Here is a 27972-nt window from a genome sequence, read left to right as displayed (position 1 = left end):
TGAAGTCGTCCCCTTCATTAACGTCGCTCGTGAAGTTCAAGCTCACAAAAGGCCCCTGAGACATCCATCTTCCTGTGGCCGCCTCTCCAGCAGATCAGTGGCTGCTGCTCCAGGTTGCATCCCTGTGAGTTACAGCTGTGTGCCCAGGTGTGTCCTTCACTGGAGACAGGTAGTGTTGCCAAGACCCAGAAATTAGTGAAGATGGAGACCATTATACTCTTTTCCTCTCCCAGGAGAAATGGCAAGGGAGTGAATTCTATAAATTCCGGCATGTTAATTCAATTTTAAACCACTCCAGAGTCTGACACCTTGCAGCAGGGCGAATATGAAGGAAGGGTGAGTGGCAGCATCTGTACCGCGTGACCTCTCTGAACACTGAAGTCCTTGACGTCACATACACGCGCAACAAAATCCCAATAACAACCTATCTCCTTTCTCTCTCCGAAACAAAACCAATTCTCACTCCTTATTTCTGACCTTAGCCATTACAACTGGGACCCTATCCATAATTAAACAGTAATCTAAAAACCCATTTTAGCTAGGTCGGTCGTTGTTCCTGCACCACCATGCCTCCCTCCCTCTCCTCCTTTTTTCTCCCTTTTTTTTGTTGAAGATCTAGTTGGAGAATCCATTAGCATGAGAAAGCAGCCTAGTAATTGTCTTCACCCCACTGAGTGATCCCTGGGTAGAGGATTAGCTAGAGAGAGCCCTGTTTCAACTCTGCACAGATGCTGCTGCCTCCTGCTCAAAACCACCACCCACTCCACATTAGATAAAGACTGCAGAGGATGATGCCGAGCGACCCGTGACTTCAAACAATATGAAATCAAAACACACAGGAAGGAAGTGCACCGCCCCCATCCTACACAAGTGTTGACCCCCTCAGCTTTTTCTAAATGTCCTAGTTTTTTTCAGAATCTACTAGCTAATATGCTTTTCTGTTGAAAATGGGGATTAGAGTATAGGCAGCTTAAACTTTTTTCTCTCTCTCTCTCGCTCTCTCTCCCTCTGTGGTGATATATGTGGGTTATTTAGAGCTGGATCTGCCTAAATCGCCCCCGTGGGCCACCCTGTCCGCCTCTAATCCGCCTGGCCTACTCATATGGAGGTGTCACAATTCTGGCTCACTTTCCCGGGGATAAGCACTTCAAACACGGCTGCCTCTTCTCCTGACCTTTCCACGGAGATGATCGATTTAGCCCGATTGGATTGATTCCACAAACAGGCAACCATAGAAAAACAAGGAATTTACCCCTGAGGCACAACTTAAAAATCCATAAGCTTCGCTGGCTTTCAATTTTCGTTGGTGGTTTCAACCCAATTTCTCGAATATATATATACATATTTATATACAATGAGTGTACAAAACATTAAGAACAACTTCCTAATATTGAGTTGCAACCACCTTTGCTCTCAGAACAGCCTCAATTCAGTAGGGCATGGACTTTAGGTGTCGAAAGCGTTCCACAGGGATGCTGGCCCATGTTGACTCCAAATGCTTCCCACAGTTGAGTCAAGTTGGCTGAATGTCCTTAGGGTGGTGGACCATTCTTGATACACACGGGAAACTGTAGAGTGTGAAAAACCCAGCAGCGTTGCAGTTCTTGACACATTCAAACCGGTGCGCCTGGCACGTAAAACCATACCCAGTTCAATACATACACAATCCATGTCTCAAGACTTAAAAATCCTTAAGTCTTTCTTTAACCGGCTACACTGATTGAAGTGGATTATTATCATTATTTTTTTATTTAACCTGTATTTCACTAGCCTAGAGATCCCTTTCAGTGGCGGTTTGGTATGGGAATTACGACACAGTCAAGATCTGCATCCCAATCCAGGGACCAACAGGCTCTTGAAAAGCCTCTAACCCCAAGCCATAAGACTGCTTAAATAGCTAACAAGGTACATAGACCATCTGAGTGGACCCTTTATTTACATTTGTACCCTGCCTCTATGAACACTCACACGCGATTATACTGACTCTATACACACACACACACACACACACACACACACACACACACACACACACACACGGTCTATACATAGAGTATCTACCTCGATCTCTCCAGTATCCCTGCACACTGTATGGTATTAGAGCTGACCCTGTGTATAGCTTCTGACTTTCTCGTGTTCTTATTTCTCGTGCGTTTTTTGGTTCTACCTTGTGTTATTTTTAGTACTACATTGACATTGATTGTTGCATTGTTGGCTTTAGAGCTTGCCAGGAAGGCATTTTCACTGTACTCATGCCTTTACAACTTTAAACTCATAGCAAACAGGTCAGTGTTTTCAGACTGACCCAGTGGACATACAACCACAACACAACGTTTGCCTCAATGTTGACTCCAAGTCGTGGCTCTCAATGTATCATTGCGGAGTGTCAATGTGCCATTGCTGCCACTCAGCAATTATACATTATGAGCAGCACAACAGACAATAAAAGCTCTGTCGCTCCCGAGCGGAAAAAGCCATTCTGTTAGAGTTGTGCAGGCTTCCTGCTTTCACGCCTCTCTATGTGCACTTTACGCAGGGACAAGACGAAACAATCGGAAGAGAGCGAGAGCCAGAGAGACGGGGAGCTACAGGAGTAAAATACATCCCTCTAGAAAAAGGTTTCAGAAATCATTATATTTATAGCCCTACCACACAGAAGCAAACGCTATTGTTGAGTCTCCCCAAACCCGGGTTGTGTTCATTAGAGCACATTGTATCAAAATGTTTCAAAATGTGGGCCTAAGGAAAATAACAAGAAGCATTTGTTATTGGACAAGTTCAGATGGAACCTCCCCATTTCACCCAGTTTCTGAGCATTTTCTTCCATTTCTTGTCTGCTGAACATGACCTCAATGGGTGTTTGGTCTGAATAGACTGGCCAGTGAGCCCTGCCTCTGAGAGACTATTACTCTGTGCTAATCACATTTCATTTGAATAATGAGGAGATCGCACCCCTCCCTCCTGCCCAGTCCCTCTGCATCCTTCACTGGAGTCTCTGATACACTCATTCTAGTTTCATCTATAAAGCTCCTCTCATGCATTTTTTATCAAATCTATTACTTTAGGATTAAATTATAAAAAGACTGTCCTCCTTAAATTTTTAATAGTTTGCATAATTGGTATCAGGGCCCTGAATGCGAGCTAGAAAAATTCAGTACAGGACTAAAGGTCCGGAATTATCCAGACCAAGCCTACAGAGCACGGTCTTTACACAAACGACACATACACAAACTCTAGTAAAAATGAGTTTACCCATTTCTATACGAGATGGGTAAAGAGAAAGGGAGAGCGAGAGAGAGGATGGGGGTAGGAAACTGCAGTGACAGCATAGTGGTGAATAAATTGAAAAAGGCTCTGTTGAAAATTGTCTATCACTCATGACAAACGATCTGATAGGGTGGAGCGCGGCAGCGGTTTCTCCTGGCGACACGTTCGTTCCCAATAGAGCTGTGAATAACCAGTCTATCGCCACAATGCTTAGCACCGGACCCGCCGCACAGTTAATAATGCATACGCTGGTGTGAAATATATTCCTCCGGTTCAGATATGCAGTGGAGCTGCCACGGCACTAATTTGGAGAACAGTGACATGCCCAGATTTCCAAAGGGCGCTTTTGGTTTGAAGGATCACACACACACACACACACACACACACACACACACACACACACACACACACACACACACACACACACACACACACACACACACACACACACACACACACACACACACACACACACACACACACACACACAGGTGTGGAGAGGGTGCTGTTGGTGGTGTTTAACCCCAGTTTGAACTGACTGAAATTGCCTGGAGGAGACGCAAAGTGGTTGGTGACTGTGGGGATTGGTGAGCACCTGCTAAGTAGCTACCGGGTGACCTCTTTTCCTGCCCCCGGCTGTCTTCTGTTCTTTCTGATACAGCCCCTCTCTTCCTCCCACAACCCAGCCGAAGGCTGCTCATGCCCCACTAAAGAGACTAAACAAATATACATTTCAATGAATCCTCGTAAATCAGCAGTGAAAAGACAGAGCGGGTGACATCAGCAGTTTTGTTAGCCTTAATGCTAACTAAGTCTAGTTTAACCTGCAAAGCAGTTTGGAGTTTTCCCCACACATTTCAGACATCCTTTGAAAGCTTGATCCAGACAGACTGAGCTGAATAGGCTGTGGTGTGAAAGGGATAGATGCTAGAGATACACACACACACACACAGTGCCAACAATCCCACTGAGGGCAGCGTTTGTTTGAGGGACAAGGTGACCCTGTCGCTCGGGGGGCCTGTGAACAGACACAATGAAGGTCTCTCATCCTCCACGCACACATACACACACTCCCAGCCGGCTGCGTCGGTCGGGGCCTGCGACGGGACGAGAGGGGGGGGTGACAACACCCCAACGCAGCAGTGTTAAACCCCTATTCAGAGACAGAGAGCCCCCCGAGATGGGCGCCTTTCAGATCTCGCACAGACGGTGTCAAATCTCTGCTTGCGACGCCCAGGCATGCAGCCGACAGATGGGGTGGCTATTGAGGGGTGGATCACCCTGGCAGAGGCGCCTTGGCTCCCCATCCATCCCCAGTGGAAACAATGGGGCGGCAGGTCAAGAGTGTTGTCTCAATGGGGAGGGGAGGTCAGGAGAGGTGGAGGATGCCTCTACACACACTACTGTTGGGCTATGCATCGCAACCCCTTTGAAAGTGAAAGAAATTCAAGATTTTGTGGTGGAGGGACAACTAGTAGCTGTGTGATCACATGATCACAGCGCTACTTGCCCTGGATTGCAGACATTGGTAGACTGAAGAGAGGCTGAATCTGGGACAGCATTGTTTGTGTTGATTCTTATCTACTGCAAACAGGAACACAAAAAGAGGTCCCCTCACTGTGCGCTAACACACATCTGCCAGGTCAGGAGGAACATTGACACATACAGTCTCACAAAGGTAAACCTTCACACTCTCTCTCACACACACACACACACACACACACACACACACACTTAATTAGGTATCCACAAAGAGCCAGGTTTGCATTAACTGCACTGGAAGTCATGAAAAAAATCAAGAAAGCAAGACTTTCCAGGGGGTTAGTACAAAGCAAACTCATTATTAAGCCTGATCATGTGACAGCATTGTATCAACATTGAAAAAGACTCAACATTCTGTTAGTCTAACAGCGATATTTCTGCAGATCAAGTGAACATTTACACCACATATACATGTACCACATTAGAATTCTGCAAGAATGGAATAGTTCAGACTAGTGCTTTACGTCATGGGTTATATTGTTCTGAACTCTATACGTGTCTCATTATTAATGTATTGATTGCCAGTGTTTTTCAGAATAGAAGACTATGAATAGCTCCGCACGCAGACAGAGGGAGAGAGACCACAGAGCATGACAGTAGTGGTTGACCAGAGGACCAGAGGGGGAAAGCCAATCCAACCCCATTGACCAGGACTGGGGCGTGGGGGTCTGGTTTAGGGAGCGCGGGAGAGAGCCAGAGGGAGGGAGATGGGGTTGGCCTGACCCAGACCTGGGTGTCTTAGTCAGCCCAGCCAGGCCGTCTGGAGCTGAGCTGGGCTTGTCTGATCAGGTTTCTAATGAGACCACAACCAGGGAGCACCCGACCAAACTGGCCTGGAGGGGAGGGCATGGGAGACAAGGACACAAGTGCCCTGATAGCGTCTAGTATCTTCATACAAGACCCACCATATCTCATAGAACAGCAACTCTAGCTGCTGTATATTTCTGTTATTTATGTGTATATTTCCACGTCATCCATTCTTAAATGAAGTGGGATTTAGTAGCAGTGCACACAGAGGCTTTCATGACAAATTGCCCTCCCGGACAATTGGCGGCAATTCTATTTTTCTGCTGTTAGAAAAACAAATAAAACGGCCAAAAACAAGATATTGCCTTCAAATGGAAACCCTGGTACTGACACACCTACAGGAGAGGTGGAGGGTGTCCTAAATTGTTGACGCATTGGGGTATCAGGATGCTTCTGACTGCACTCAGGCTCAGTAGCGGTGCATAGGTAAAATCACTGTGTTGTGATAATTGAATTGTTTGCTCTATAACTTGTTAGTTCATATGCCTTGCAACCGTGATATATGCTTAAGGCCAAGACAACAAGAAGACACAGTGGCAGAATAAATTCAACCAGACCTTTGTTTCATCACAAAACCAGAGCGCAAACTCTGTCCTGTGAAAGCCCACAAAGCATATTGCATGTAACAAACAGTTACATGACCTACAGCATGGTCAAGAAAGTAAATGTTTCCATCATTTTCAGGCTATGACTCTGTCATACAGTACATGCGTTTATTTTTTGTTGTCCTAGGCTACCTGGCCAAAATGCTTGTTAGACTAACTTCCTTTCATGGGCAGCATTAGCTAGTTAACATTAGCCTTCTACATCTAGCTACATATTGAACTTCCATCTTCTCAGCTAATTTAGGAATAGGACGATTTTAGCTAGCTAGCTAACTAGCAACCGGAGGACAACAACACAAGGAGATGCAACAATTCAATTTGTTTCTATCGATGACGTATTTCTATGTGATAGGAGTGAAACCAAATCCAAACTGGCTTCCCTTCACAGTTGAGCTCACTCAGTTTTGCTCAATGCTGATTGGCTATAATTGTATACTTTTTATCAAGGGAGGCCAAATGCTGGCTGGCTTCCCGTGGCTATATCGTCCACTAAGACAGGACTAGTAAAGGCCCAGTGCACTACTTTTGTGTGTTTTTTGTGGAAAAATTAATATTGTATTTTAATACAGATTTTTGTTCAGGGGGTGCTGCAGCACCCCTATGGCCTCTTCACTCAGGCTCATCTTTAAAAGATTAATAGGGGATGCTGTCCTTGTGGCAGAAATGTAGTTGGAGGGGTTTCCGTGACAACAGGAAAAGTTTGAAAACAAAGCAGAGAGAGACACCATTGTCACGGTTACCAACTTACTGTCGACGCCCAGCTCCATTGGTCTTTCAGCTTCAGCTGCCAATCACAGTGTTGGGGCATCAATGGAGAACATTTGAATGATAAAACCATAAGTCATGAACAGACCATTTCCCAATTTCCTTGGGGGGCTGGGTGGGGAGTGGCTGAATGGGGGCCAGGGGAGGAGAGGAGAGGTTTTACCACTACAGAGCCATATGGAATGTTGAGATTCCGGATTTGCCCCCCCAGTTAAGCCACAATGACGCTTAATCACCAAACACCTTCCTCTCAATCCCCTGGTACAATTAGCAGCACGACCACATCACCGTAGAACAGGAGTGTTAAACTAATTTTGCCGTGCATTCGGTCTCCAACAAAGTCCGGAGGATCGCACTGAAAGTGTGTTATATTTCATCGCACTCAAAATTAGTACAAAACAACACCCCTAATTTTCGATGCTCCCTGACTGTCTAGCTTTCATTTAGATTTTTAACAGGCGGGACACGTTCAAGGAACTGTATGAATGTAGGTCCATTATAATTTCTACACAGTTTCGAATTGGTTTTAATTATGTGGACACCTGCACGTCTAACATCTCATTCCAAAATCAGGGCATTGATATGGAGTTGGTCCCCGTTTGTGGCTATAACAGACTCCACTCTTCTGGGAAGGCTTTCCACTAGATGTTGGAAAATTGCTGCAGGAATTTGCTTCCATTCAGCCACAAGAGCATTAATGAGGTCGAGCACTGATGTTGGGCGATTAGGCTTGGCTCACAGTCGGCTTTCCAATTCATCCCAAAGGTGTTTGATGGGGTTGAGGTCAGGGCTCTGTGCAGGCCAGTCAAGTTCTTCCACACCAATCTCGACGAACAATTTCTGTATGGACCTCGCTTTGTGCACAGTGGCATTGTCATGCTGAAACAGTTGCCACAAATTTGGAAGCACAGAATCATCTAAAGTGTCATTGTATGCTGTAGTGTTAAGATTTCCCTTCACTGGAACTAAGGGGCCTAGCCCAAACCATGAAAAACAGCCCCAGAACATTACTGCCACTATGCATTGGGGCAGGTAGCATTCTCATGGCATCCGCCAAACCCAGATTTGTCCGGCGGACTGCCAGATGGTGAAATGTGATTCATCACTCCAGAGAACACATTTCCACTGCTACAGAGTCCAATGGTGGTAAGCTTTACACGACTCCAGCCAACGCTTGGCATTGCACATGGGGATCTTAGGCTTGTGTGCGGCTGTTCGGCCATGGAAACCCATTTCATGAAGCTCCTGACGAACAGTTATCGTGCTGATGTTGCTTCCAGAGGCAGTTTTAAACTCGGTAGCAAGTGTTGCAACCGAAGATAGGCGATTTTTACGTGCTTCAGCACTCAGCAGCTGAGCCATTGTTGCTGCTAGACGTTTCCACTTCACAATAACAGCACTTATAGTTGACAGGGGCAGCTTTAGCAGGGCAGAAATTTAACGAACTGACTTGTTGTAAAGGCGGCATCCTATGACGGTGCCACGTTGAAAGTCACTGAGGTTTTCAGTAAGGCCATTCTACTGCCAACATTTGTCTATGGAGATTGCATGGCTGTGGGCTCGATGTTATACACCTGTCAGCAACGGGTGTGGCTGAAATAGCCAAATCCACTAATTTGAAGGGGTGTCCACATACTTTTGTAGATACAGTGCCTTCGGAAAGTATTCAGACCTTGACTATTTCCACATTTTGTTACTTTACAGCCTTATTCGTCATCAATCTACACATAATGACAGCTCTAGGAAGAGTCTTGGTGGTTCCAAACTTCTTCCATTTAAGAATGATGGAGGCCACTGTGTTCTTGGGGACCTTCAATGCTGCAGAAATTTCCCTGTATCTGTGCCTCGACACAACCCTGTCTGGGAGCTCTACGGACAATTCCTTTGACCTCATGACTTGTTTTTTTTCTCTGACAACTGTGAGACCTTGTATAGACAGGTGTGTGCCTTTCCAAATCATGTCCAATCATTTGAATTTACCACAGTTGGACTCCAATCAAGTTGTAGAAACATCTCAAGGAAACAGGATGCAACTGAGCTCAATTTAGAGTCTCATAGCAAAGGGTCTGAATACTTATGTAAATAAGGTATCTTTTTGGTTTTTAATACATTTGCTAAAATTACGAGGTATTGTTTGATGACAATTGTTTTATTTAATATATTTTAGAATTATTCTGTGACGTAACAAAATGTTGAAAATCTCAAGGGCTCTGAATACTTTCCGAATCCCTGTATAGTGTATATGGAGTTAGTTTAACGCTAAAAAAAAATGATTTCTAAAACGTATACAGTACCAGTCAAAAGTTTGGACACAGCTACTCATTCAAGGGTTTTTCTTTATTTTTACTATTTTCTACAATGTAGAATAATAATGAAGACATCAAAACTATGAAATAACACATATGGAATCATGTAGTACCCAAACAAGTGTTAAACAAATCAAAATAAATGTTATATTTGAGATTCTTCAAGGTAGCCACGCTTTGTCTTGGTGACAGGTTTGCACACTTTTGGCATTCTCTCAACCAGCTTCATGAGGTAGTCATCTGGAATGCATTTCAATTAAAAGGTGTGCCTTGCTAAAAGTTAATTTGTGGAATTTATTTCCTTCTTAATGCGTTTGGGCCAATCAGTTGTGTTATGACAAGGTAGGGGTGGTATACAGAAGATAGCACTCTTTGGTAAAAGACCAAGTCCATATTATTGCAAGAACTGCTCAAATAAGCAAAGAGAAACAACAGTCCATCATTACTTTTAGACATGATGGTTAGTCACTATGGAACATTTCAAGAACTTTGAAAGTTTCTTCAAGTGCAGTTGCAAAAACCATGATGAAACTGGCTCTTATGAGGACCGTCACAGGAAAGGAAGACCCAGAGTTACCTCTGCGGTAGAAGATAAGTTCATTAGAGTTACCAGCCTCAGAAACTCAAGTAACAGACACATCTCAACATCAACTGTTCAGAGGAGACTGTGAATCAGGCCTTCATGGTCAAATTGCTGCAGAAAAATCACTACTAAAGGACACCAATAAGAAGAGACTTGCTTGTGCCAAGAAACACGAGCAATGGACATTGGACTGGCGGAAATCTTTCCTTTGGTCTGATGAGTCAGAATTTGACCACCCGCGGGCAGGATTGGACCCCCTCGCTGGCCGTATGCTTGACACCACTGCCGTAGATGGAGAACAAAATGTAAATGGGACTGGGAGACGAGCCTTGAAGTGACACTTAATTGGAGTCATCGAGGCATTCTCTCACTCAGCTCCAGTCAACAGTATCCATCAAACTTTGTTCAAAGCCATCACATCGCAGTTTCAGCAGCAGCTGTCTGTCTAGGGGTAGAAAACCAGAGGTCTATGCCTGAGGCCTGTTTTAAAATAGTACAAGTCATCCACTACTTCTGTCTCATAACAAAAGCAGGAAGGTGGAAGAGGAAGGTGGATGGCAGTGTCATGACACTATCCTCAAACTGACCTCTTCTTAGTCAGTCCATATAGAATTATATGCTACATGTTTCCTTTTCCATGTGCCAGTCCACAAATCCACCAACAGCATGACAGAAGCTAAAGACAGACAGCATCAGAGAGAGGGGGAGAGGAAAGAGCAAGCGATGCGTTGATGGAAAGAAGAGGCAGAAAACAAGCCCAGTGAACAGATGCTGTCCTCCCTTTCCTTCACCACAGGATCATCCCAGGAGGAAGTCCCATGTGCTCGCTCTCCCAGATCCTGGTTTGTGGCTGACAGAGGAGACTGGCACTCTGCTCTCCCCCACCCCACTCAGGCGGCTCTATGGGCGTCCTCCTCCTCTCCCTCTCCCCATGCTGCTAGGAGGTTGGGAGCGAGTGAGGGGAGAGATGGAGAGGGGGGCTACATGTAGGAGAGAGTCTCCTAGTCGGTTGTTGTCAGGCCCAGGCCACTATCGCTGGGACTTTGTTTACACACACATGCACAATCCAGAGGTTGAGAATTGTTAGTAGGGATGGAGCTTAGAATGAGAACAGAAAGAATTGCAGACAGAGCCAATTCCTAATGTATTTGACAATGTCCAAAACAGGAATCACACTCATCATCAGATAAAGAACACATGAAGGTGTGTGGGATTTTAAATGTATTTTTAGGTGGTTTATATTGACTCAACCAAGTCAACCATAATGACAGGTTCCAAGATCCATTTTGGGTTGCTTAGCGCGGTACAGGGTGGATGCACTGTATATAATGTATGTAAACGGTTTAAACTCCACTGTTTGTATTCTGTCTCTAAATGTAGTCACTAGCAGCACCATATCAACAAGTACAATTCCGTGTACTTGGTGAAAAGGTGTTCTGAAGTTGCCTATGTATGCGCCGCCAAACAGTAGGGTGGACGTATTATAGCTATAATGTAATAGTGTGAGACTGCGTAACGAACAAACCCATCGATATGTCAATACCATGTCAGCCATATTGAATGTACCTATGGGAGTGCAGTCAAATTGTCGTGTTCCAAGGGGCCGTCCACTTCTAGCGATTCTACTTACATGGTCAGTACAGTGGTCATGTAGAGTGAACATGCTTGACACACTTCCGTGGTCTTCAGAAACAAGAGTAGAGACATGCTGCCCCTTGCCCGTTCAGCCTCTACAGATGTTGCCTTGCTTGGATACCAGCTGACTGGCTGGCTGTGGTGACAGCTGGACAGCTGTTCCTTCCCGGAGACGCAGTCACAGAACCATACCACAAAGGGAGGGAGGAGGGGTAGAACGTTTCATATGTCTGTATGAAGTTCCCCGGACGAGGGAAGCTGTCAAAACATAGCAACGGATGTAGCAACGGTTTCTTGAGTCTGAAATTTCAAGAGAGATGGTACTAAACAGAAACCAGAGTGAGTGAAGCAGCACACAGTTGAGCGAACGCCAGACAGACGTGGATGAGACGCCCACTCTGCTCCTCAAAAAATAAGCAAATACCTCAAGATGTACTTCTACATCCAAATGTGGTGCTTTATTAACGCAAACACCAACCATACCATCCTGTACAATTTTCATTTGAACCCCAAGTATTCTGGTCTGTATTCAGGTTTTCCTGATTGAAGATGTTCACGTTTTAATTTGAACTTCTAATTAATATTTTACCTCTACATACAAGGGAAAAAGGAGGAGAGGGAAGGGTGATTTCAGAAGCAGCGAAGATAATTGGCCAGGCATTAAAATGAGGCTGGACTTTGGCACACATGAGTGACTGCTGGGACGAAAGCCTGTGTAAATTGCAGTCATGTTCAAATAATATGCCTTCATCCTGCCATTTAAATACAGACCGACCTACCATACCTACCTACCCCCGACTCCAAGTTACCTGCTCAATCAACAGAGCACAAATCTTAGGTTAAAAAGCTTGGATCCGTGCCAGTCATTTCTGCCAAAACTCGCACAGCAGGCAATTCATTATGCCACCAAGGGTCAGCAAGTCCTTCAACTCAATAAAAATGTTAATAAAACTAAGAGCTCACAAAAAGGAACGCTGATCCCCCCTGGTCTCTGAATATGTGTGTGTGTGTGTGTATGGGGTTGGGCTCCAACTCAAACTCCAACTGCTCACAGCCAAAGTAGATAATGCATCAGCGTATATGCTACAGCAGGTGGTTTGAACTTATTGGGAAAAGGAACACACACAAAACACAGGTTGTTGAGTCAAACATTAGATCTCCAACCCTCAAACTCAAATCTCCAATTCCATATCCACCCCCACTCATCTAAATACATTTAAATACTATTAGGCAGATTTCACAGGATGGCAGTGGGTTTATAATTATACGTGACATCTTTGAGAGATAAAAAGTGATTACTCTGGATGCCAGTCGGGCCGTGGGGTGGATAGCAACCAGTCATTATCTTCAGGAGTGGATCGAGGTGATCCATCCGTCGAACTCTGGTGGCTCACCCATCTCCCCTGCCCACCACCCTCCCTCCCTCCATCTCGCTGCCTTCTCCCCGTCCGAATACAAACAGAGATAAAGAACTCCGCAATCGCTCTTGACACACAAATAGGTTAACACAATAAAGCCGGCTTTGACTGGCTCACTCGAGGGAGGAAAGCAATTCCAGCAGCCGGCAGGAGGTAATAAAACAGGCGCGAGGAGAGAGAAGTGGGTGTGTTTGTCCATATGTGTCCTGGCGCCATTGTTTCTATGTCCCTGACTGTACGCGAGTGAAAGCAGGCACGGGGAAGCCAAGGGGCCTCAGATCTTAATATCGCAAGGATTTCTAACAGTGGGTTTAGCCTGGAAACATATAACAACTACCCCCCCGTCCCCCCCGTCCCACCCTCCTCGCATGCTCTCTCACAAATCTGTCTATAGCTTAAAAATTCAAACAGGTCAAAGTTAAATGACTTTTATCTGTGCATGCCTCGGCTTTCCATTCCGTGTCCCCGGTACTAGGACCGGCAGTAAAAGATTCAAATCTCCAGAGTTTTATTAAATCGTGTTGCGTTCACGCTGAGCTGGGGGAAACAAAGAGGGGTGGCTTCTCCAATTACCATGCCGAACAGACATTCTTTTCACCAGTCAGTGGAAATTGTATTACCTTTACAGCAATGCCATCAGAATTGGGCAACAGACTATTTTTTTTTGTCACAGACGCTAACGGTCGCTGTGTCACCCCCGTATAAGTAGTATCCATTTACAACAATCAAGTCATGTAGCCATTGTCACACACTCCCAAAGCCAGGCTTCTGAACACATTACAATCTCTATCGTTTTGAATGATATAATATCTGAATTGGCTGAGCAAAATTGCAGTAGTAGCTTATTTCTGAATGACTGCATTCTAATTAAACAAAATAGAACTATGAGACATCCATACTGCTGAAGCCAATCTACAGCACAGGCCCCGAGGGCACAGGGTGACCTAGGTCATTCACATAGGGCCTCAAACCCCTGTGTAAATCTGCCAATATGTAAAGAGCACTTGGCTCCCATAGCCAGAGCTACCTAATCATTAGGGAAATGAATAAAAAAACGGCAGACAAAAGTTCACCCCATTTAGGTCATATGGCTATTCGCAATATTTTACAATCATTTTGGCTCTGTTTATTCGTGCTGACAGCTCCAATAACCAGGTGATCAACCAATCAGCAGATGAAAAGACATGTAAGGTGCGGGCTACTGTCACCGGAGAATGACCAAAGCATAAAGACAAAACGCTTTATCTTGCCCTCCCCACAAGGAAGGGCAACTGACCAAAATCAAAACAGAGATGGAGATTAGGATGAGATGCAGTTCCTTGTTGCATTATAGTTTGATCTTCCTCAATAAACGAGGAGAATCAGTTCCCGTTCCAGATTAAAGTACACCAGCATTGGGGGGGAAGAGAGATTAAATCAGACGCTCGCACGAGATAAAAAATAAAATAAACATCCCTTGCTGCTTCTGGCATGGAAACAACTGGCGATAAAGAGTTCAGGAGATAACGCGCAACGCGGGAGCACACAACAGCAACTCAAACGGCATCCAAGCCTCCACAACGAATCAAAAGCTTCCTTCATGCATAATTCATAACTCAAAGCAATGCCGAGGTGTAAAGAACCCCTTTTGGCTCAAGCACACCCCCAGAAGGAAAATAGTTGCTATATAGCCTTTTTAATGCACTGCTGAGGTTGAGGTGGCTTCAGTGAGCTTTTGAGTTGAGTTATCATTGTGCTGTGTCTCCATGGTCCCCCCGCTCACAATCCTTGAGATCAATGTCATCACCGGGGTGATTTGAGAGCAGCCAGCACTGTCACACATGACAAATCAATGTTACCATGAGGCAAGGCCAGAGAGGCATCGTTTTTAAAGGAGAACAAATTTGCGGTTGGAGAGCTTGTCAGATTTGTTTTATCCTCTCCCTCTTTGTTGGAAAGTTTTTTGGGGCGGCAACACGTCCTTCCTTCACTCCAGCTCGATTGGTTATGAACCTAGCAATATTCTGTATTGCCGCCTCAGCAGCTGAGGTGATTTCATTCAGCCTATTAATCTTCGTTGTGCAAACCTGAAACGTATAGGATTCACATAACTATCCTTACTGGGGACAAGGATCTCTTGGGAGATTCCACCTTGTACCTTAAATTCATAACTGCGTTCTGTGTGTTAGGCTTCTATATGACCCTTTTTGAGAACTGGTTAGCTTATCACGGAGTAGGAATAGAATGTCAACTGAGCCTGGTTCCGTACTGTTGGATGTGTTAGTTATGCTATAGTTTCACTCTTGATCCTGATTAAAAGCCCACTGCCTGCCAATCACTATGGGTTACAGTGGATGAACACTTGTTTGGGCACATCACCAACTTGTCCTTCACAGTCCAAGGCAAGGTAATCATATCTTGAGATTACCTCAAGGCACAGACATATAATAAGGCTTTGGGAACAAAACCAGCTCGCCAACACACGGCAGCCAGTGGAGACACTGCAGGGTGGCGTACACAATCAAGACTCAAAAAATGTTCTCTATCTGCACTCTTGAATCCAAAAAGAGCCAATGTCTTCTGTTTCTCTCACCAGATTTCTAAAATAAAAATGAGTGGGTCCTAGGCCCGATTTCAAACAGGGAAACAATAAGGGAGACGGCTGATATCAGTAGCCAAAAAGAAGGCGATATTGGGGGGGTGATATAGACTTACAGATGTGATGTGCTTCTACACCTGATGTGTAGATGTGCTTCTACACCTGCATTGCTTGCCGTTGGGGGTTTTAGGCCGGGTTTCTGTCCATTTGATTTGATGTGGTACAAACTTTGGTAACAAATTCAAATGAAATAGAATTCCGTTGTTAGGACATGAGATGTTGTCATGACTCATGTACATCGTTCTGGTCCAGCGTTAACCGTATCCTTTAACAACAATCATTTCAGCCTCATTAAAGACCCAAGGCATGTCAAAACCACATGCCTGGAACGTGGTAAACGGTAACATAGGATCGATCGTTCCTTAATCTTCACAAGCGGGCGAGACAAACCTCCTCCCTTTTTGTGTCCTTACATTGTTTGAAAACACAGTACGAACTAGCCACATCGACCGATCCATTTCCTCTTTAAGCCGTATTGTGCTAAGGCAGCAAGATCGGGGAAGAAATAGTGTCACTGAAGATACTATAGAGCCACTTGAGACAGACTACACACAGGTTCCATCCTTGCTAACACTACCAACCATATGGGGATATGCGTATGGCATATTACCTGTACCTCAAAATGGCAAACGATACAGGGCTGCTTGTAACACAAACCAACGCTCACGGGAACATCTTTCCTTCATTCAAATGTAAATTGTTAACACAAATAATTGTGCACAGTGTAGTCGGCGCAAATATATACAGTACACTAACTTCCCCGCACGAGGAACTCTTTAAAAAATATCTAATGAGATGCCGTTTGGACGCCCTTGAGAGAGAAGGTTCATGGACCTAACTCCCAAATGCCCATGTGTCACATTAAAAAAATTTTGTTTGTTGCCTAAATGTATTTCCTGGAAGGAAAGAAGCAACTTAATATTGTCAGTGGTTGTGGAAGCTGTGCCACAGGATGAAGATAGGATCGCTGCTTTTCATTCCCTTTACTTTCATATACAAAATATAGGCTATACAGAATAAATCAAAACACCTCTATCTGGAAAACAAATGTGCTATTGCGTTGCTGTAAATATATCACAAATAATTACGTGGGCACAGTAAGCTCATTTTATAGTGAAGATAAACCAAAGCAGAGGATATATATATATATATATATATATCATACTAGTAGGTATGTTTGCAGTGGCACTGCACACGTTGTGCTAGTTGGGTTTTGTTGCCTCTGGGTCTGCATTTAGACAATCAAACCATAGTGGGATATAAAAAAGATGAATACATAGAACAGGAAATTAAAGTTGAGCTATTCTAAAGATATTCATGAGCCAACCTTACTAATTCTCACATGGCTGCAGTTTACATTGGCAAGGAGTACAGTGCATTCACACCAATGCTATCAATCAAATCCAAATAATATTTCAGTGTTGGAAATTGAAATAGTGCCTGGGCTTGCTTAGTATAACTTCTGTTTTAATATCTTACTCAAATGTAATCAGTCCTTCAACCACAATTCTGTGCACGTTAAGAAGGATACTTGTTGAAAGCTCAGCCAACGGCATCAGGTTTGTTCTGCTTTTTAGATGGTTTTGGGGAGGCAATTAATCAAAAACAAAGATGGACTTTGAAAGATGGGCTCGTCTTATTGCACTTGCCCAGCGTAGTGTTGAGTTTACCTAGGATGGAACCGCCTTAACCTTTTACTGCACAGGGCTAAATCAGGGTCACACGGTGTTTCTTGGTAGTCTTAAAACAAATCTACTTGGAAACAAAAGTATACACCTCAAACACATGGTTAAGGGCTTAAAAAAAATAGAAGACACCTGTACCATGTCAGATATATAGCTAAAATGTATTAAAAAGTTTGAGTTTGCATCCCAATATTACACTTTATATACATTACAGAAGACTGAAATGTAACAAAACCATTTGACATAGAAACACTGGACGTTCTGAGTTTAAAAAATAAATGTTGATTCATTATGAAAAATATTAATAACATTCCACTCGTGTGACCACTAGAGTGCTTTGATCATTCGACCACAGCTAGAATACTTAGTTTCTACATCCATTTTTGGACTTACTGTATAAATGAATGATATACAGTTCCTTCAGAAAGTATTCATAGCCCTCGATTACAGCCTGAAAAGAATAATATTTTTTCCTCACCCATCTACACATAACATCCCATAATAAAATCAAAACATGTTTTTAGAAATGTGTGCAAATTTATTGAAAATTAAATACATAAATATCTCATTTATATAAGTATTCACACCCCTAAGTCTATACGTTGCAGAATAACCTTTGGCAGCGATTACAGCTATGAGTCTTTCTGTGTAAATCTCTAAGAGATTTCCACATCGGGATTGTGCAACATTTGCCCAAGTTCTGTCAAATTAGTTGTTGATTATAGCTATTATATTATAATCATTTTCCGGTCTTGCCATAGATTTTCAAGTAGATTTAAGACAAAACTGTTACTTGGCCACTCAGGAACATTCACAGTCTTCTTGGTAAGCAACTCCAGTGGAGATTTGGCCTTGTGTTTTAGGTTATTGTCCTGCTGAAAGTTAAATTAATCTCCCAGTGTCTGGTGGAAAGCAGACTGAACCAAGTATTCCTCTAGGATTTTGCCTGTGCGTCACGCCATTCCATAAATTTTTTTATCCTGAAAAATTCTCCAGTCAATTACAAGCATACCCATAACATGGTGCAGCCACCACTATGCTTGAAAATATGGAAAATGATGCCCAGTAAAGTGTTGTATTGGATTTGCCCCAAACATAACACTTTGTATTCAGGACGAAAAGTGAATTGCTTTGCCACATTTTTTTGCAGAATTACTTTAGTGCCTTGTTTCAAACATGATGCATGTTTTGGAATATTTTTATTCTGCACAGGCTTTCATTATTTTCACTGTGAACTAGGTTAGTATTGTGGAGAAATCTTACAGATAATTGTGTGTGGGGTACAGAGATGAGGTAGTCATAAAGAAAAATCATGCTAATCACTGACATTATGGGGTATCAATTTAATCGATTTAAAACTCTGGCTGTAACATACATTGTATTCTGATAGAGTCAAGGAATGTGAATACTATCTGAAGGCACTGTATGCCAATTCATTCTTGAAGAATATAAACGCTTCAACCGCTTAGTTTAACTGTTGTACCGATTCAGAACCAAAAAAAGCTTTACTCTTAAATGTAAACAAAACACTGTATAGCCTCAAAACATGGTTCAAACTATACATTTAATACCATTGATGGCCAGTGCATTAATCCATAGTACTGTTTATGATTTTGAGTGTGGTTACATTTCTCCAGGCCAATCCCTCAGCATTTTAGCCCAACAGGGGCAGGGAGATTTTTTTGTTATGGTTTCAATTAAGAAATAATTGAATTCATAAAAATAAAAAAATACAATAGAAACCTTGCGTTAGTTATTTTCTTTATGGATTTAGAATCCTGTGAATGAGATTTCTACAGTAAAAACAATCAGCTGGGATATTTATTTTTGAAAAATATGTCAGGATACTTTATCAAAATCCCAATTCCTAAGTAAACACTTTAAGGCCACCATGTTAATTTTCAGCCTTCAGAGCCAGTATGAGTCATGATATTTTGTTAAAAAAATAAATAAAAAAATCCAAGAGGTAAATCACTGACCTAGCCTACATATTAGGCTGTCCTTCTAGCACCAATAGCTAACCCCATCCTCCCCAGCTACCATCCCCAACCATCATGTTGAGTTAAGGTAAGGATTATGCTGGGGAGACTATTTGTTTTCAGTGAAGAACAGCCGCAGCGCTAATATGAACACAATTTGCTCAGCGGGTCATAGACGCCGAGTGGAGGAAGTAAATGAGGCGGCTCTGCCCCCTCAGGTGAAGCCTCGGCCTCGTACATCACCCAATGTTTTATTCAATAGTAGCAAACAGGCGCCGTGCTATGCTATAGCAGGTGCCGCACAGGGCTGGCGACTCTAGGAGCCTGGCCCTGGATGTAGAGGGGCCCCATGTTAGATTATCAATGAGCAAGCGAGGGAAGGGAAAGCTTCACTGTGCTCAACTGAAGGCTACTCCACTATCCAGCCACTGAAAAAATGCAGAGATTGCTTAAAGTATCTAAGGCCTGAAGTGGTCTATGAATAAATGGATTATCCAGGAGTATTAGCTAGCCACAAACTCCAGGATATCCACATTGGGAAAATAACTATTTGCTTAAATTAGGGTTTGTGTCCCCCCTCTGGTCTATGAAGATGAACGTGTGTGTGTGGTGTGTGTCAGATGAGGCTGGTGGGAGAAGCTATTAGGAGGACGGGGTCATTGTAATGGCTGGAATGGAATCAAACACATGGAAACAACGCATTTGAGTCCGTTCCATTGATTCAATTCCAAACATTGCAATGAACCGGTCCTCCTATAGCTCCTCCCACCAGCCGCCTCTGGCGTGTGTGCGTGTCCTAATGGTCCCCATGTTAAATCCTAAACAGATAAAAATATATTATATAAATATTTCCTGTCAGCACCTGCTGTTTACAACACGTTCTAATTAAGCAATAAGGCACAAGGGGGTGTGGTATATGGCCAATATATCACAGCTAAGGGCTGTTCTTGGTCATATACCACAAACCCCCAAGGTGCATTATTGCGGTTATAAACTGGTTACCAATGTAATTAGAGCATTAAAAAAGGAAGAAATAATATGAATAAATTCATCAAAATAACATTTATGAAAATGTCAATGTGTTGGTAACACGTTGTATAAACGGGTCTAACAGCACCCGTGTCAATAGATCCTCCAAACACAGGCATTATCACTTAAATAATGTCAGAGAAGCTGGTGTTGAGGATCAGCAAAGTGGAGGTGTTGTTGTCTACCTTCACCACCTGGGGGCGGCCCGACAGGAAGTCCAGGACCCAGTTGCACAGGGCGGGGTTCAGACCCAGGGTCCTGAGTTTAATGATGAGCTTAGAGGGTACTATAGTGTTGAATGCTGGGCTATAGTCAATAAACAGCATTCTTACATAGGTATTCCTCTTGTCCAGATGGCATAGGGTAGTGTGCAGAGCGTTGTCAATTGCATCATCTGTGGACCTATTGCGGTGGTAAGCAAATTGAATTGGGTCTAGGGTGTCAGGTAAGGTAGAGGTGATATGATCCTTAAACTAGCCTCTCAAAGCACTTCATGATGACAGAAGTGAGTGCAACGGGGCAAAAATGAGTCAACTTTGCTTTCTTGGGTAAAGGAACAATGGTGGACATGTTGAAGCAAGTGAGGACAGCAGACTGGGATAGGGAGAGATTGAATATGTCCGTAAACAACCCAGCCAGCTGGTCTGCGCATGCTCTGAGGACGCCTTCTGGGCTGGCAGCCTTGCGAGGGTTAACACACTTAAATGTCTTACTCACGTCAGCCACAAAAAAAAGGAGAGCCCACAGAGGAGGAGTGCCCAAAGTCCTTGGTAACGGGACGTGTCGTGGCACTGTGTTATCCTCAAAGTGGGCGAAGGTGTTTAGCTTGTCCAGAAGCAAGACGCCGGTGTCCGCGACGTGGCTGGTTTTCTCTTTGGAGTCCGTGATTGTCTGTAGACCCTGCCAGATGAGTCTTGTGTCTCTGAGACTTTGAATTGCGACTCCACTCTGTATCTACACTGACGTTTTGCCTGTTTGATTACCTTGAGGAGGGAACAACTACACGGTTTGTATTCTGCCATATTCCCATTCACCTTGCCATGGTTAAATGCGGTGGTTCGGGCTTTCAGTTCTGCGCGAATGCTGCCATCTAGCCACGATTTCTGGTTAGGGTAGATTTTAATAGTCACAGTGGGGACAACATCTCCTATACACTTCCTGATAAATTCAGTCACCGTATCTGTGTATTTGTCAATGTTATTCTCAGAGGCTACCCGGAACATATCCCATTCCGCGTGATCAAAACAATATTGAAGTGTGGATTCCGATTGGTCAGACCAGCATTGAATAGTTCTTAGCACGGGTACTTCCCGTTTGAGTTTCTGCTTATAGGAAGGGAGGAGCAAAATGGAGACGTGATCAGATTTGTCAAAGGGGGGGTGGGCGAGGGTCTTGTAGGCATCCCGGAAGTTGAAGTAGCAGTGATCGAGTGTTTTAGCAGTACTACAGTCAATGTGTTGATGGGACTTCAGTAGCGTTTTCCCGGCCTCGGGATATGTGGTTTCCAGTTTTCATGAAGCACAGGGTAGTTCTTTGAGGGCCGTTGTGGTATCAGCTTGAGGGGGAATATACACAGCTGTGACTATAACCGAAGAGAATTCTCTTGGGAGGTAATGCATTTGGTTGCGAGGTATTCTAGGTCGGGTGAACAAAACAACTTGAGCTTCTGTATGTTATCACAATCACACCATGAGTGGTTAATCATGAAACATACACCCCTGCCTTTCTTCTTCCCGGAGAGTTCTTTATTCCTGTCTGTGCGATATAGTGAGAATCCAGCTGGCTGTATGGACAAAGACAGAATATCCTGGGAGAGTCATGTTTCCGTGGAACAGATTATGTTACAATCCCTGATGTCTCTCGAAGGAGATTCTCACCCTGAGCTCGTCTACTTTATTATCCAGAGACTGAACATTAGCAAGTAATTTACTCAGAAGTGGTGGATGGTGTGCGCGCCTCCTTAGTCAGAATAGAAAGTCCACTCGGAATACCTCTTCTCCACCGGTGGTGTTTTGGCTCAGCCTCTGGAATCAGTTCAATTGCCCGGGGGGTTACGAACAAAGGATCCAATTCAGGAAAGTCATAGTCCCGGTCGTAATGCTGGTGAGTTACCGCCGCTCTGACATCAAAAGGTTCCTCGGCTCAGAAATAGCACACAAAAACAAAATGCTGCAAAGTTGCTTAGGAGCTAGAAGCAGAGCTGCGCTATCTGTCGGCGTCGTCCCAATCCAAACCTTGGTTTCATCAGACCAGAGAATCCTGTTTCTCATGGTCAGAGTCCTTTAGGTGCCTTTTGGCAAATTCCAAGTGGGCTGTCATGTGCTTTTTACTGAGGAGTGGAACTCTGGAGCTATGTCAGAGTGACCATCGGGTTCTTGTTCACCTCCCTGACCAAGGCCCTTCTACCCCAATTGTTTGGCCAGGTGGCCAACTCTAGGAAGATTCTTGGTGGTTCCAACTTCTTCCATTTAAGAATGATGGAAGCCACTGTGTTCTTGGGGACCTTCAATGCTGCAGACATTTTTTGGTACCCTTCCCCAGATCTGTGCCTCAACACAATCCTGTCTCGGAGCTCTTGCGGGCAATTCCTTTGACCATGTGGCTTGATTTTTGCTCTAACATGCACTGTCAACTGTGGGACCTTATATAGACAGGTGTGTGCCTTTCCAAATCATGTCCAATCAAGTTGGAAAAACATATCAGGGATGCTCAATGGAAACAGGATCCACCTGAGCTCAATCTCGAGTCTCATAGAAAAGAGTCTGAAACCTCATGTATCTATTTTTTTTTTAAATAAAATTTGCAAAAATGTCTAACAACCCATTTTCGCTTTGTCTTTTTTCTTTCATTTTATTTAACTAGGCAAGTCATTTAAGAACTGTTGTTATTTACAACAGAATTGATATGGCAGGCATAAATCCAAAGAAAATCCAACCAGAATTATTTTATTTTTAGCTCCCAGGCTCTTATTATGGAAACCTATTGTTTCTATGTACATCCGTCTCTGAGATTGCAATTCCTATGGCTTCCACTAGATGTCAGTCTTTATTCAAGGTTTCAGGCTTCTTTTTTGAAAAACGAACAAGTATTTCGTTTTTGTTAGGGGACCACCTGAAGAAAATCAGTCTTTCGGCATGCGAGGGAGAGGGTGCGCGCTTACGAATTGTCCTTTCCTATTGAACATACTACATTCCGTATGAAATATTATAATTTATTTACATTTTAGAGTACCCGAGGATTTTATAGAAATGTTGTTCGACTTGTTTGGACAAAGTTTAGCTGTAGTTTTTTAGACTCCTTTGTCTGCATGTTGAACGAGTGGATTACTGAAATCAATGGCGCCAACTAAACAGACTTTTTGGGATATAAAGAAGGATTTTATCGAACGAAACAACCATTCATGTTGTAGCTGGGACCATTGGGATTGCAAACAGAGGAAGATCTTCAAAGGTAAGTAATTTATTTAAATCGCTATTCCAGATTTTGTGAAGCCTGTGCTGGTTGAAAAATATGTTGAGGTGGGGCACTGTCCTCAGACAATCGCACGGTATGCTTTCGCCCTAACGCCTTTTTGAAATCTGACAATTCAGTTAGATTAACAAGAAGTTAAGCTTTTAAATGATATAAGACACTTCTGTATGTTCATGTTTAATATTAATTTGAATTGCGTGCCCTCCAATTTCACAGGATGTTGTCGGCAAGTGTCCCGCTAGTGGAACACCTAGCCTTAAGAAGTTTTAATTAATACATTTTAGAATAAGGCTGTAGCGTAACAAAATGTGGAAAAAGCCAAGGGGTCTGAAAACTTTCCGAATGCACCATAGACAAAGAAGTGTCAATAGAAAAACAGGTCAAACTAAAGTAAATGCAGCTACTTTGCAGTTATTCTAGCTGCATGGTTTGACGTAACTATGTTGGCCGCAGTTGGCTAGATAGCTTGCAAAAGTATTCATCCCCCTTGGCATTTTTCCTATTTTGTTGCATTAAACTAATTTCAATAGATTTTTATTTGGATTTCATGTAATGGACATACACAAAATAGTCCAAATTGGTGAAATGAAAAATCACTTGTTTCAAAAAAATTCAACAACAAAAGAAAAACTGAAAAGTGGTGCGTGCATATGTATTCACCCCCTTTGCTATGAAGCCCTTAAATAAGATCTGGTGCAACCAATTACCTTCAGAAGTCACATAATTAGTTAAATAAAGTCAAACTGTGTGCAATCGAATTGTCACATGATCAGTCACATGATCTCAGTATGTATATATATAAATAACACACCTGTTCTGAAAGGTCCCAGTGTCTGCAGCACCACTAAACAAGGCATAGCACCAAGCAACAAGCACCATGAAGGCCAATGAGCTCTCCAAACAGGTGGGCCAAAGTTGGAGAAGTACAGATCAGGGTTGGGTTATAAAAAAATATCTGAAGCTTTGAACATCCCACAGACCACCATTAAATCCATTATTTTAAAAAATGGAAAGAATATGGCACCACAACAAACCTGCCAAGAGTGGGCCACCCACCAAAACCCACAGACCAGGCAAGGAGGGCATTAATCAGAAAAGCAAGAAAGAGACCTAAGATAACCCTGAAGGAGCTGTAAAGCTCCACAGCGAAGATTGGAGTATCTGTCCATAGGACCACTTTAAGCCGTACACTCCAGAGAGCTGGGCTTTACGGAAGAGTGTCCAGAAAAAAAAACATTGCTTAAAAGAAAAAAAATAAGCAAACACATTGTGTTTGCCAAACGTGCTCCCCAAACATATGGAAGAAGGTACTTTGGTCAGATGATACTAAAATTGAGCTTTTTGGCCATCAAGGAAAACACTATGTCTGGCACAAACCCAACACCTCTCATCACCCCGAGAACACCATCCCCACAGTGAAGCATGGTGGTGGCAGTATCATGTTCTGGGGATGTTTTTCCATTGGCAGGGACTGGGAAATTGGTCAGAATTGAAGGAATGATGGATGCGCTAAATACAGGGAAATTGAGGGAAACCTGTTTCAGTCTCCCAGAGCTTTGAGACTGGGACAGAGGTTCACCTTCCAGCAGGACAATGATCATAAGCATAATGCTAAAGCAACACTTGAGTGGTTTAAGGGGAAACATTTAACTGTCTTGGAATGGCCCAGTCAAAGCCCAGACGTCAATTCAATTGAGAATCTGTGGTATGACTTAAATATTGCTGTACACCAGCGGAACCCATCCAAATTGATGGAGCTGGAGCAGTTTTGCCTTGAAGAATGGGCAAAAATCCCAGTGGCTAGATGTGCCAAGCTTATATAGACATACCCCAAGAGACTTGCAACTGTAATTGCTGCAAAAGGTGTCTCTACAAAGTATTGACTTTCTTTTTCCCCCCCCCCGCAACAAAATAGGGAAATGCCAAGGGGGTGAACACTTCTGCAAGCCACTGTAAGAGCGTTGCCATTTAGAAAGGAGGACTGGCTCGCATCCATAGATGCAAAAAAATGGGTCCATCTCAAACAAACCAGCTAACTGATAGAATGAATGGCCAGCAGGCTTGGCTAGCATATATAGATGTATCGGGGACTAGGCCTATATTTTTGTTGAGGGATGAAATAGTAGCCTGTGAATACATTTATCAAAATGTATTTAATACTTTGGCAAACCTACTCGGCTCCGCCTCAAAATAGCACAGCTGTTTAAAAAAAAAAATCATCATGAACAATTGCTTTAATCTGAAACATTTGGACGATTTCCCCATTTAGATTAGAGATAGTCAAACTGGATTTAGTCTTGGAAACTGTTCTTCGTCACATGTACTCTGGCATAGCTTATACTTCATAGCTACATCGAATGGGACAGTGGTAGGCCTACCGGTAACACTAGGCATAGGCTACAAGGACCAACTGAAAAAGTTCTGAGGAATGAATCACTGGTGATGCTCTTTCATTTGAGGAAGCGAACATCGGAGAGCTCTGATCAACATCAGTGTATGACATTAACTATTTACAGAAACGCAGCGCCAGTTACGCTTATGGGGAAATCATTAATTTCCTTTGAAACTATATTTACCCACGGCTGATTAAAAATTACATGACGCATGGAGGCATACAGAAAGGAATTTCACACCCTAATTCTGAGCCTACTGTGCCAGTGCCTTGCATAGCCCACTTCCCGGCAATATACTTAATTGCTCCCAATCCTTGAAATACCAAATACTACACATCAAAGCAGATCCTAAAGCCATTCAGTAACTGACAGATTTTACAACGCTTTCTTTATTGTAGGTTAGACTATGCATGAACACAAAGGTTTTCTAGCCTATCCTATCAACATCTGTGCACCATAGACCGAGCATTTTACATCCTCATTCTATTTTCTTACAACACTAGCCATCAATTGTTATACACTGTGCTGTCCTTCACTCCATCCATCAATTATGATCTGCGGACATGTCGCCAAAATGGCCCAAGCTGCCATTAATCAGGCTGCAACAAAATCCCAAATTTACGCAAGCGATGAATTTATTACTAGGCCGATATCGTTTTGGCAGGTGAAGATTTAGTTAGAAAGGGGAACATATTTACCATAAATTGTTTCGTATTGCAGACTAGAATCCCATGCAGGTTAACTGGCGCTGAGCAGTCTGCTTCAGAGCGTTGCCGTCCAGAGAGTAATCAAAAACGTTTCATCCCACTCTCAAAAACCACAAAACCACTCGTCGTTGATCAGCAATACAGTTTATTCTGCCCTTTTCAGTGCCGTGAACATTCAGAGAGTGAATCGGATTCCAAACCGGAAAACCAAATAGTTCAGATAATTGCTCTTTCTGTCAAGGAACAATATTGTAACTGATACGTTTCGTTTCCTGGACTGGCCGATAGTGTATTAAAATAACAGGTCGGCAAATCCAGGAGCGTTGCGTGTCAATCTCTCCAGTTAAACGGTGGTTTCACCTAACGCATAGCATAGTCAACCTTTCGCCCTCCGAAACAAAGTAGCCTGTCAAAATTATCCGCTTTCGTGTTCTTTCTTCTCCTCGTTTCCTGGATAATATCTCCAAAAAGCCTTGTCACAAAACAGAATTGTCAATCCAAAATAATTGATATAGTTTAGGCTATAGGCAAAGTGTTTCCCCTATTTAGTCTAATCAATCTGGATTTGTCAAGTAGACAAAATGTTTCAACGTAGTCTATGGCACCGAGTAACCGGACAGATTCCAAAGCTTGGCTTTGAAACAAATGCAGTTGTTGGAAATAAATGAATAGGCGCAATTAAATCCTGGCGATGAAGCTCTTTTCGTCTTAAACACTTTCTCTGCCTATCAGAAACCTCTGTCCTCCCGGTTACAGACTCGGATTTCCAATTGAGGTGACAAAACAAGCTCCAAACATTCATCTGCGTTGTTCATTTCTTTCATCTAAATACCAAGCGATATCGATCATGTTAGTCTGTTTTAGGCAGCTCACTGCGCTTCGAGATGCGGTCCTCTCCGTATGCCGAGCTGCCCAAACTGACAATAACCGGAACGATGCAGACTCTCCCAGCTCTTCAGACCGCCCACCAACCAATCATTGCACTGAGGGAATTGAAACGTTTGCACGGGTTAGCCTATCATTGGTTATTGAGGATTGTTACCACGGTGACGCTGTCAGCGTCCTGGCGTCTTTATTGAAACCACGTTGTTTATTCGCGGAAAATCTATCCAATTTAATGAAATTAGTAGACTAGTTGTCTA

General features: G+C 43.3%; 1 protein-coding gene across 1 annotated transcript in view; it reads right to left on the bottom strand.

Annotated features, from left to right (window-relative positions):
- The window catches only part of LOC139390118 (protein FAM222A-like), a 79954-nt gene extending 52205 nt beyond the window's left edge, over positions 1–27749 (bottom strand). Inside the window, exon 1 of the mRNA XM_071137279.1 lies at positions 26822–27749. The gene's annotated coding sequence lies outside the window, so the exon portion shown is untranslated. The remainder of the gene's footprint in view (positions 1–26821) is intronic.
- Positions 27750–27972: the final 223 nt, after the last annotated feature.

Source organism: Oncorhynchus clarkii, chromosome 30, assembly GCF_045791955.1.
Source record: "Oncorhynchus clarkii lewisi isolate Uvic-CL-2024 chromosome 30, UVic_Ocla_1.0, whole genome shotgun sequence".
In the NCBI taxonomy this organism is placed as follows: domain Eukaryota; kingdom Metazoa; phylum Chordata; class Actinopteri; order Salmoniformes; family Salmonidae; genus Oncorhynchus; species Oncorhynchus clarkii.
The sequence above is the reverse complement of the archived record's forward strand: the minus strand, read 5'-3'. Positions and strand labels throughout refer to the sequence as shown.